The 10,935-nt window shown below is 47.4% G+C and overlaps 1 non-coding gene across 1 annotated transcript; it reads left to right on the top strand.

Moving 5' to 3' along the window:
- The first annotated feature begins 9,248 nt into the window (after positions 1–9,248).
- Positions 9,249–9,439, top strand: LOC140733818 (U2 spliceosomal RNA). The gene has a single exon (XR_012100377.1). It is a non-coding gene; the product is annotated as a U2 spliceosomal RNA (small nuclear RNA).
- Positions 9,440–10,935: the final 1,496 nt, after the last annotated feature.

Genomic DNA, 10,935 nt, shown 5'->3' with positions numbered 1-10,935 from the left:
GAATCCTGTTCTTGTTGTTGAAAATATATCCTTATGAGTTTCAGCTGACTGTTGTGTGATATTTGTTATTCATCTTCCTCCTGTCCCTTGTGTTAATCTGTGTGTTTGAAGGTACATAGTGTTTTCTAAAATTTGTCATTTCTGTTCTTAATTTTCTTTAAATTTTCTAGATCAGTTTCAGACCAAGATATTACACCAAAAGAATACGATAATATGGGTATAGCAAAAGCATTTATTGTCTGTTAAATTTTTACTATTCAGCTCTGTTTGGCAGATTCTCTGAAACCTTGAAGTAAGTTCTGTCAAAAGCTTTCCCATTATTGCTCTGTGATCTATTTTCTTTGCTAGTTGATCTCCCAGATACTTCTGTGTTTTATGTTCATCCATTGGTTGTCCCGTATCCTGTACTGTATTCTGCTAGCTCTATTGCACCGTTCTTTATGTTTAATGTTCTGCAATGAACTAGTCCAAAGGTCATGTTTATTTCTTTAAAAAACATCTCAACTCTTTGAATTAATTACTTTAGCTTTATAGACCGTGATGGGCTTGAAGGTGTGTTCCTGTGCTGTTCTGCCTGTGACTATCTCAAATGGGGCAGGAAATTCAGAGTGATGGGCCAAATGTGTGTTCCTGTGCTGTTGTGCCTGTGACCTACTCTAATTGGACAGGAAATTCAGGGTGATGGGCTGAAGGTGAGTTCCTCTAATGTCCTGTCTGTGGTTCTGTCTAAGGGACTTGAAACTTCACAGCGATGCAACAAAGGGTTTTCCTGTGCTGTTGTGCCTGTGACTGACTTGAATGGCAGTGGAAAGGTAGGAAGCTTGGCCAAAGGGGTTTTCCTGTGCTGTTGTGTCTGTGAATGACACTAATGGGGCAGGAAATTCAGGGTGATGGGCCGAACAGGTGTTCCTGTGCTATTCTGCCTGTGACTGTCTCATACGGGACAGGAACTGTAGGAAGATGAGCCAAAGGGGTTTTCCTGTGCTATTGTGCCTGTGACTGTCATTAATGGGACAGGATCATCAGGGCAATGGGCAATAGGGGTGTTCCTGTGCTGTTGTGTCTGTGACTCACTCTAATGGGGCAGGAAATTCAGATTGATGGGCCGAACATGTGTTCCAGTGCTGTTGTGCCTGTGACTAACTCAAATGAGGCAGGAAATTCAGGGTGATGGGCCGAAGATGTTTTCCTGTGCTATTCTGCCAGAGACTGTCTCATACGGGACAGGAACTGTAGGAAGATGAGCCAAAGGGGTTTTCCTGTGCTGTTGAGCCAGTGACTGACTCTACAGGATGGGAACATCAGGGTGACGGGCCGAAAGTGTGTTCCAGTACTGGCTTGTCTGTGACTGACCCTATTGCAAAAGGAGAAACCTTGTGATGGGGGAAGGAGTCTCCTGTGGAGTTGTTTATGTGAGTGACGCTTATGGGAGAGGAAAGTCATGGTGATGGGCCGAACATGTGTTCCTGTGCTGTTGTGCCTGTGACTAATTCAAATGGGGCAGTAAATTCAGGGCGATGGGCTGAAGGTGTGTTACAGAGCTGTTGTGCCTGTGGCTGGCTCTAATAGGGTAGGAAATTCAGAGTGATGGGCCGAACGTGTGTTCCTGTGCTGTTGTGTCTGTGATGATCTCAAATGGGGCAGGAAATTCAGGGTGATGGGCCGAACGTGTGTTTCTGTGCTGTTGTGCCGGAGACTAATTCAAATGGTGCAGGAAATTCAGGGCGATGGGCCGAACGTGTGTTCCTGTGATGTTTGTCTGTGACTGACTTGAATGGCAGAGGAAAGGTAGGAATCTTGGCCAAAGGGGTTTTCCTGTGCTGTTGTGCCTGTGACTGACTCTAATGGGACAGGAAATTAGGGGTGATGGGCAGAACATGTGTTCCTGTGCTGTTATGCCTGTGACTGACTTGAATGGCAGAGGAAAGGTAGGAAGCTTGGCCAAAGGGGTTTTCCTGTGCTGTTGAGCCTGTGACTAATTTAAATGGGGCAGTAAATTCAGGGCGATGGGCTGAAGGTGTGTTACAGTGCTGTTATGCCTGTGACCTACTCTAATTGGACAGGAAATTCAGGGTGATGGGCTGAAGGTGAGTTCCTCTACTGACCTGTCTGTGGTTCTCTCTAAGGGGCTGGAAACTTCACAGCGATGCAACAAAGGGTTTTCCTGTGCTGTTGTGCCTGTGACTGACTTGAATGGCAGAGGAAAGGTAGGAAGCTTGGCCAAAGGGGTTTTCCTGTGCTGTTGTGCCTGTGACTGACTTGAATGGCAGTGGAAAGGTAGGAAGCTTGGCCAAAGGGGTTTTCCTGTGCTGTTGTGCCTGTGAATGACACTAATGGGGCAGGAAATTCAGGGTGATGGGCCGAACATGTGTTCCAGTGCTGTTGTGCCTGTGACTGTCATTAATGGGACAGGATCATCAGGGCGATGGGCAATAGGGGTGTTCCTGTGCTGTTGTGTCTGTGACTCACTCTAATGGGGCAGGAAATTCAGATTGATGGGCCGAACATGTGTTCCAGTGCTGTTGTGTCTGTGACTATCTCAAATGGGGCAGGAAATTCAGGGCGATGGGCCGAACATGTGTTCCAGTGCTGTTGTGCCTGTGACTAACTCAAATGAAGCAAAAATTCAGGGTGATGGGCCGAAGATGTTTTCCTGTGCTATTCTGCCTGTGACTGTCTCATACGGGACAGGAACTGTAGGAAGATGAGCCAAAGGGGTTTTCCTGTGCTGTTGTGCCTGTGACTGACTTGAATGGCAGAGGAAAGGTAGGAGGCTTGGCCAAAGGGGTTTTCCTGTGCTGTTGAGCCTGTGACTGACTCTACAGGATGGGAACATCAGGGTGACGGGCCGAAAGTGTGTTCCAGTACTGGCTTGTCTGTGACTGACCCTATTGGAAAAGGAGAAACCTTGTGATAGGGAAAGGTGTCTCTGGTGCAGTTGTTTATGTGAGTGACGCTTATGGGAGAGGAAAGTCATGGTGATGGGCCGGACATGTGTTCCTGTGCTGTTGTGCCTGTGACTAATTCAAATGGGGCAGTAAATTCAGGGCGATGGGCTGAAGGTGTGTTACAGAGCTGTTGTGCCTGTGGCTGGCTCTAATAGGGTAGGAAATTCAGAGTGATGGGCCAAACGTGTGTTCCTGTGTTGTTGTGTCTGTGAGTATCTCAAATGGGGCAGGAAATTCAGGGTGATGGGCCGAACGTGTGTTCCAGTGTTGTTGTGTCTGTGACTGACTTGAATGGCAGAGGAAAGGTAGGAAGCTTGGCCAAAGGGGTTTTCTTGTGCTGTTGTGCCTGTGAAAGACACTAATGGGGCAGGAAATTCAGGGTGATGGGCCGAATATATTTTCCTGTGCTGTTGTGCCTGTGACTGACCCTAATGGGACAGGAAATTCAGGGTGATGGGCCGAATATATTTTCCTGTGCTGTTGTGCCTGTGACTGACCCTAATGGGACAGGAAATTCAGGGTGACGGGCCGAAAGTGTGTTCCTGTACTGTCATGTCTGTTACTGACCCTATTGGAAAAGGAGAAACCTTGTGATGGGGAAAGGTGTCTCCGGTGCAGTTGTTTATGTGAGTGACACTTATGGGATAGGAAAGTCATGGTGATGGGCCGGACATGTGTTTCTGTGCTGTTGTGCCTGTGACTAATTCAAATGGTGCAGGAAATTCAGGGCGATGGGCCGAACGTGTGTTCCTGTGATGTTTGTCTGTGACTGAATTGAATGGCAGAGGAAAGGTAGGAAGCTTGGCCAAAGGGGTTTTCCTGTGCTGTTGTGCCTGTGACTGACTCTAATGGGACAGGAAATTAGGGGTGATGGGCCGAACATGTGTTCCTGTGCTGTTGTGTCTGTGACTGACTTGAATGGCAAAGGAAAGGTAGGGAGCTTGGCCAAAGGGGTTTTCCTGTGCTGTTGCTTCAGTGACTGACCCTAATGGGACTGGAAATTCAGGGCGATGGGCTGAAGGTGTGTTACAGAGCTGTTATGCCTGTGACCTACTCTAATTGGACAGGAAATTCAGGGTGATGGGCTGAAGGCGAGTTCCTCTACTGTCCTGTCTGTGGTTCTCTCTAAGGGGCTGGAAACTTCACAGCGATGCAACAAAGGGTTTTCCTGTGCTGTTGTGCCTGTGACTGACTTGAATGGCAGTGGAAAGGTAGGAAGCTTGGCCAAAGGGGTTTTCCTGTGCTGTTGTGCCTGTGAATGACACTAATGGGGCAGGAAATTCAGGGTGATGGGCCGAACATGTGTTCCAGTGCTGTTGTGCCTGTGACTGTCATTAATGGGACAGGATCATCAGGGCGATGGGCAATAGGGGTGTTCCTGTGCTGTTGTGTCTGTGACTCACTCTAATGGGGCAGGAAAATCAGATTGATGGGCCGAACATGTGTTCCAGTGCTGTTGTGTCTGTGACTCACTCTAATGGGGCAGGAAATTCAGATTGATGGGCCGAACATGTGTTCCAGTGCTGTTGTGTCTGTGACTATCTCAAATGGGGCAGGAAATTCAGGGCGATGGGCCGAACATGTGTTCCAGTGCTGTTGTGCCTGTGACTAACTCAAATGAAGCAAAAATTCAGGGTGATGGGCCGAAGATGTTTTCCTGTGCTATTCTGCCTGTGACTGTCTCATACAGGACAGGAACTGTAGGAAGATGAGCCAAAGGGGTTTTCCTGTGCTGTTGTGCCTGTGACTGACTTGAATGGCAGAGGAAAGGTAGGAGGCTTGGCCAAAGGGGTTTTCCTGTGCTGTTGAGCCTGTGACTGACTCTATAGGATGGGAACATCAGGGTGACGGGCCGAAAGTGTGTTCCAGTACTGGCTTGTCTGTGACTGACCCTATTGGAAAAGGAGAAACCTTGTGATAGGGAAAGGTGTCTCTGGTGCAGTTGTTTATGTGAGTGACGCTTATGGGAGAGGAAAGTCATGGTGATGGGCCGGACATGTGTTCCTGTGCTGTTGTGCCTGTGACTAATTCAAATGGGGCAGTAAATTCAGGGCGATGGGCTGAAGGTGTGTTACAGAGCTGTTGTGCCTGTGGCTGGCTCTAATAGGGTAGGAAATTCAGGGTGATGGGCCGAACGTGTGTTCCTGTGTTGTTGTGTCTGTGACTATCTCAAATGGGACAGGAAATTCAGGGTGATGGGCCGAACGTGTGTTCCTGTGTTGTTGTGTCTGTGACTGACTTGAATGGCAGAGTAAAGGTAGGAGGCTTGGCCAAAGGGGTTTTCCTGTGCTGTTGTGCCTGTGACTGACTCTAATGGGACAGGAAATTAGGGGTGATGGGCCGAACATGTGTTCCTGTGCTGTTGTGCCTGTGACTGATTTGAATGGCAGAGGAAAGGTAGGAAGCTTGGCCAAAGGGGTTTTCCTGTGCTGTTGAGCCTGTGACTAATTTAAATGGGGCAGTAAATTCAGGGCGATGGGCTGAAGGTGTGTTACAGTGCTGTTATGCCTGTGACTGGCTCTAATAGGGCAGGAAATTCAGAGTGATGGGCCGAACGTGTGTTCCTGTGCTGTTGTGTCTCTGACTATCTCAAATGGGCAGGAAATTCAGTGTGATGGGCCGAACGTGTGTTCCTGTGCTGTTGTGCCTGTGACCTACTCTAATTGGACAGGAAATTCAGGGTGATGGGCTGAAGGTGAGTTCCTCTACTGTCCTGTCTGTGGTTCTGTCTAAGGGGCTTGAAACTTCACAGCGATGCAACAAAGGGTTTTCCTGTGCTGTTGTGCCTGTGACTGACTTGAATGGCAGTGGAAAGGTAGGAAGCTTGGCCAAAGGGGTTTTCCTGTTTTGTTGTGCCTGTGAATGACACTAATGGGGCAGGAAATTCAGGGTGATGGGCCGAACATGTGTTCCTGTGCTATTCTGCCTGTGACTGTCTCATACGGGACAGGAACTGTAGGAAGATGAGCCAAAGGGGTTTTCCTGTGCTATTGTGCCTGTGACTGTCATTAATGGGACAGGATCATCTGGGCAATGGGCGATAGGGGTGTTCCTGTGCTGTTGTGTCTGTGACTCACTCTAATGGGGCAGGAAATTCAGATTGATGGGCCAAACATGTGTTCCAGTGCTGTTGTGCCTGTGACTAACTCAAATGAGGCCGGAAATTCAGGGTGATGGGCCAAAGATGTTTTCCTGTGCTATTGTGCTTGTGACTGTCATTAATGGGACAGGCACATCAGGGTGATGGGCGATAGGGGTGTTCCTGTGCTGTTGTGTCTGTGACTATCTCAAATGGAGCAGGAAATTCAGGGTGATGGGCCGAACATGTGTTCCAGTGCCGTTGTTCCTGTGACTATCTCAAATGGGGCAGGAAAATCAGGGTGATGGGCCGAACATGTGTTCCAGTGCCGTTGTGCCTGTGACTATCTCAAATGGGGCAGGAAATTCAGGGTGATGGGCCGAAGATGTTTTCCTGTGCTATTCTGCCTGTGACTGTCTCATACAGGACAGGAACTGTAGGAAGATGAGCCAAAGGGGTTTTCCTGTGCTGTTGTGTCTGTGACTGACTTGAATGGCAGAGGAAAGGTAGGAGGCTTGGCCAAAGGAGTTTTCCTGTGCTGTTATGCCTGTGACTGACTCTATAGGATGGGAACATCAGGGTGAAAGTGTGTTCCAGTACTGGCTTGTCTGTGACTGACCCTATTGCAAAAGGAGAAACCTTGTGATGGGGGAAGGAGTCTCCTGTGGAGTTGTTTTATGTGAGTGACACATATGGGATAGGAAAATCATGGTGATGGGCCGAAGGTGTTTTCCTATGTTGTTCTGTCTGTGACTGACTCCTATAGGACAGGAACGTTAGGATGATGGGCCGAACATGTGTTCCTGTGCTGTTGTGCCTGTGACTGACTTGAATGGCAGAGGAAAGGTAGGAGGCTTGGCCAAAGGGGTTTTCCTGTGCTGTTGCTTCTGTGACTGACCCTAATGGGACTGGAAATTCAGGGTGATGGGCTTGTAGGTGTGTTCATGTGCTGTTGTGCCTGTGACTGACACTAATGGGACTGGAAATTCAGGTTGACGGACCGAAAGTGTGTTCCAGTACTGTCTTGTCTGTGACTGACCCTATTGGAAAAGGAGAAACCTTGTGATGGGGAAAGGTGTCTCCGATGCAGTTGTTTTATGTGAGTGACACATATGGGATAGGAAAATCATGGTGATGGGCCGAAGGTGTTTTCCTATGTTGTTCTGTCTGTGACTGACTCCTATAGGACAGGAACGTTAGGATGATGGGCTGAAGAAGTGTTTCTGTGCTGTCATGCCTGTGACTGTCTCATACGGGACAGGAACTGTAGGAAGATGAGCCAAAGGGGTTTTCCTGTGCTATTGTGCCTGTGACTGTCATTAATGGGACAGGATCATCAGGGCGATGGGCGATAGGGGTGTTCCAGTGCTGTTGTGTCTGTGACTCACTCTAATGGGACAGGCACATCAGGGTGATTCATGAACGTGATTTCCTGTGCTGTTGTGCCTGTGACTGACACTAATGGGACAGGAAATTAGGGGTGATGGGCCGAACATGTGTTCCTGTGCTATTGTGTCTGTCACTATCTCAAATGGGGCAGTAAATTCAGGGTGATGGGCTGAAGGTGTGTTACAGTGCTGTTGTGCCTGTGACTGGCTGTAATAGGGCAGGAAATTCAGAGTGATGGGCCGAACGTGTGTTCCTGTGCTATTGTGCCTGTGACTCACTCTAATGGGGCAGGAAATTCAGGGTGATGGGCCAAACATGTGTTCCAGTGCTGTTGTGCCTGTGACTGTCATTAATGGGACAGGATCATCAGGGCGATGGGCGATAGGGGTGTTCCTGTGCTGTTGTGTCTGTGACTCACTCTAATGGGACAGGAAATTCAGGGTGATGGGGCGAAGATGTTTTCCTGTGCTATTCTGCCTGAGACTGTCTCATACGGGACAGGAACTGTAGGAAGATGAGCCAAAGGGGTTTCCCTGTGCTATTGTGCCTGTGACTGTCATTAATGGGATAGGATCATCAGGGCGATGGGCGATAGGGGTGTTCCAGTGCTGTTGTGCCTGTGACTAACTCAAATGCGGCAGGAAATTCAGGGTGATGGGCTGAACATGTTTTAAGAATCCACACTTCATTACCAATGCCAGATTTTACTGCACATCCATCATTGTCCTGAACATCTGCACTTCTTCTGGTTCAGGATCTCTGCACTCCTGATGGGGATGGCCTTCCAGGATTTAGACCTTGCCACCACAATGATGGAGTGGCAATATCTTTTCAATTAAAATAAGTGCTGGGAATACTTGGCACTTCAGTCAGCTTTCTGCAGAGAAACAGAGCAAGTGTGTCAGGTTAATGGCTCTTCGTTAGAACTGATGAAAGATCACTGCCATGATTAAGAATCACATCACGTCTGAATCACTAATTGCTTCTTTCTCTACAGAATGCTACATTACCACCAAATCCTTTTCAGTATTTTATGCTTCTTTTCCCCAGATTTCCACCTTTTTTTCTCCTTGGAGATGTAGCAAGTGATACAAGCCATAGGTTGGAGAATGTTGTTAAATGCTGGATGGAGCTGCACAAATTTAGGCAAATATGGAATATTCATAATTATTTCCAGTATTTGGCTTGTGGGATATAGCAGAAAGGCCTGGGAGTGTCAGGAGAGTAGTAGTCACTGCACATTCTCCCCTGATTATCACCGATTTCTTAATGGAACCGTCTGGTCAATCAGCTTTCATTACCAATGCGGTCCAGCCAGATGGTTAGATTATTTTCTGTCGAAATAATCCATTGATTGCAATGTCGTTATTTGCCACATGCCAGCTCACACTTAAATATTGCCCCTCCCTTTCGTCCGACTCTACCCCATCCCTCTCCCCACACCAACTCAACCACCCATCGTCCCCATCAAACGGCCTCACTACCCCATTTGCAACTCACTATGCGACACCTTCCGTATACGTCATCACGCTGACAATGACATCAGACGCTAGAGACGGGTGGAGTTAGGAGGAGGAGTATTCATGCAAAGAAGGTCCGCCTCTCTCATCTGGTTGGTGCAATTTCAGCTATTTTACATTAGCAGCTATATTACAAACGAGGTTTCGCTACAAGGGAGAAAAAGACAATATATGCCAAAGATTGAGAGAAATTACACCAAAGCTACATCAAAACGTGAAGAGAAATAGGGTAAGTATGTGTCCTGTAGACAGTCGCTATAGCTTAGTAGAGGGAAGGCGAGCATGATCCAAAAGGTCCGGAGAATTGTTGGTATCGCTTCTCGGCCTTTTGGCTAAGATCAAGTGTAGTATCTGTTCTTATCAGTTTAATATCTGATACGTCCCCTATCTGGGGACCATATATTAAATTGATTTTTGGAACAGGGAGATGGAATAGGGGCTTGCTCCGTCCACTCCACGCATCGACCCGGTATTGCAGTGCTTCCGGGACCGGTGCACCTCCCCTCGGGGAGAATCACTAAAAAATTAAAAACAGAATTGTTTTCTATAAGCGTATGCCGGCGTGTTCGGAAGTGGGTACCGAGGAGATTGTTACTGGATTGTAAAAGTTGAAATTGTTTGCTGTGTAACCGAACTATGTAATCATTTAAGAGGTAGAGAGATGTAATTATGTAGTCTGAGTTTGCTATTTGCTATGCATGTACCCAATTTAGTAGGAGAATGAAATCTTAAGAATGTAAAAGACAATGGTGTGTTAATGACAGGTAGCTAAGAGATGTAGATTAGAATATGATTAAGTCAATGGGTAGAAACAATAGTGGCGGATGTACGTGTGATATGCAACTATAGACCGATTGCATATGCTAATACAACTAAACCAGGAGATTGCGCTATGTACAAGGATCGGTGGGCAATCAGCGACTAGCTCAATGACTGTCTCAGCTTTGATTTGCAAATTAAAGTTTAATACTTCTTGAAGAATCTTCTGCGTCTCCTGGTCGTTTGTGGGGCACGAGAAACCACGACAATGTCAGAGCTAAGTTTTTAAAATAAAGAGTGATGTGTGTGTGGAATGCACTGCCGGTGACGGTGGTAGAGGCGAATGCAATAGGGTCTTTTAAGAGATTCTTAGATTGGTACATGGAGCCCAGAAACATAGAGGGCTATGCAGTGGGGTAATTTTAGGCAGTTTCTAGAGTAAGTTACATGGTCGGCACAACTTTGTGGGCGAAAGGGTCTGTAATGTGCTGTAGATTTGTATGATTTTATGAAATTCAAGGGAAATCTCTTCTCCGATGGAGTGGTGACTAATTGCAACCTGTAATCACAGGGAGAGTGAGTGGGGAAGGACAGGGAGAGATTTTAAAATACAAATAAGGAAAAGAAACATGGGTAAGGACCAGATGGGCCAAGTGGCCTCTCTAGTGTGCATTGTGAGTGTGGTAAAGAGAGTAAGTACCTGAGACACGGGATTTGATGCAGAACTGATTTATCTTTCCCAGATCCACAATATTAAACACCAGTCCAGTTAAAGGCTAACATCAGGAGAACAGACTCCTCCAATGCTCAGTGACCAGGGTTCAGTCCTGGGTGCGATGAGCAGCCGCGAGAACTGAGAATCTGACAGTAACAGTCCCTCATGAACCTGCAGCTGCCTTCAGTCACCGTGATGGCTAAACATTTAACACGGAGCTGATTTGAACTTCCTCCCTGATGTGAAGTTGCTGGTGTTGCAGCAGCTGGGATGATTGAGTAAAACTCTTTGTTCACTCCGGACGGAAATGTGGCCTCTATTTATTGTGAACTCACCGGAGCATCACAAGGTGGGTTAACTGAATGAGTCTCTTCACACACACGGAGCAGCTGAACGGCCGCTTCCCGGTGTGAAGCTGTTGGTGTATCCGCGATGGCTGAGTGAATCCCTTCCAAAATGAGAGCCAGTGAATGACATCTCACTGCTATCAACACCATGGCAACATATCCAATCAGATCCCGGACA

Source organism: Hemitrygon akajei, chromosome 9 (assembly GCF_048418815.1).
Source record: "Hemitrygon akajei chromosome 9, sHemAka1.3, whole genome shotgun sequence".
Classification (NCBI taxonomy): domain Eukaryota; kingdom Metazoa; phylum Chordata; class Chondrichthyes; order Myliobatiformes; family Dasyatidae; genus Hemitrygon; species Hemitrygon akajei.
This window is presented reverse-complemented; position numbering and strand designations above follow the sequence as displayed.